Consider the following 1,264-nt stretch of genomic DNA (forward strand, 5'->3'; position numbering starts at 1 on the left):
TTTGTTTGTGTTTGTGGACTCAAATGTTCAAACAAAGCTTGTCCCTTGAAGAAATAAATGAGTTCTAATAGAAATAGAATATGTATGTTTTTTTATTCCAGTAGGGAAATCGAGAAAAGGAAAAAGAAAAAATAATAAGAAATGAAACTCCTATCATAGGAATGGAAATAGTCCTTCTTGCTCTTGTTGCTGCTTCAATAACAATTTGGTTTTCAAATCAGAAAAATAATTTGATCCATGATTCATTGGAACAAAAGAAGGAACGGCCTGGCTAGGTACTGTACTGGCCAGGCCGGGGGAATAAAAGAACCCTTCGGACGAAATCAAAGACGTACTCTTTCTATTGGAGATATCTGTTTCGAATCGTTATCCAAATTGAATTGCGGATAAAATTCGTATATATATAGTAAGTATAATATAGTAAGTATAAATAAATGTATAAAATAAATAAATAAAGATAATTCGTATATATATAGTAAGTATAATATAGTAAGTATAAATAAATGTATAAAATAAATAAATAAAGATAAAGAAAGACTTTGATCAATATTTACTTCAGGCGTCGCATATGAATTATCTTTTTGTAATTGGGAGAGATGGCTGAGTGGACTAAAGCGACGGATTGCTAATCCGTTGTACGAGCTGTTCGTACCGAGGGTTCGAATCCCTCTTTCTCCGTTCCCTCGGATCACTTGAGATTTATCTTTCGAATTCGAAAAAATATCAAGTCCTTTATCATAGTTAAATGTCTGGAATAGAGAAAAGCATAGGAAAATGCAGAAATCAAGCAAGGAAATAATGAAAAATCTCTGATTTTTTTATTCCTCACGTCCAGGATTACGTCCTGGATCATTAGATAGGAATCCGAAGATGAAGAGAGAAACAAAGAATATCACTACTGTGTAAACGAAGAGTTTGAGAGTAAGCATTGCACAATCTCCAAGATCATCTTTTTTTTTGTTTTTTGCAAAGGAAATAAGGGAATAGATTCTCTATTTTTGTACCACATATCCTTGACACCAAGAAAAGAAATGAAAAAGTGGTTTCTAGAAAAGAAAGGAATTTGCAGGAATTCCTTTGTTACCAAAATTATCTTGTCATACCCCAATTAGGTATTATGGGGTACCATAATGGGGTCTTTGACCCCTGGAACTGGAAGGGCATAATGCGGAAATTAGGTGATCCAGATTCATCGCGGCTATCAAAAAGCAAAAGAATTTCAATCTTTGAATCGAGGGTTCATAATGTAAGACTTATCTGATCT

The 1,264-nt window shown here is 33.5% G+C and overlaps 1 non-coding gene across 1 annotated transcript; it reads left to right on the forward strand.

The window, feature by feature from the left end:
• Window positions 1–590: 590 nt before the first annotated feature.
• On the forward strand, window positions 591–678 carry TRNAS-GCU (transfer RNA serine (anticodon GCU)). Its single transcript has one exon. It is a non-coding gene; the product is annotated as a tRNA-Ser (tRNA).
• Window positions 679–1,264: the final 586 nt, after the last annotated feature.

Source organism: Tasmannia lanceolata, unplaced genomic scaffold (genome assembly GCF_043159265.1).
Source record: "Tasmannia lanceolata isolate RefF3 unplaced genomic scaffold, GAP_Taslan_0.1 ptg000361l, whole genome shotgun sequence".
NCBI classification, from domain to species: domain Eukaryota; kingdom Viridiplantae; phylum Streptophyta; class Magnoliopsida; order Canellales; family Winteraceae; genus Tasmannia; species Tasmannia lanceolata.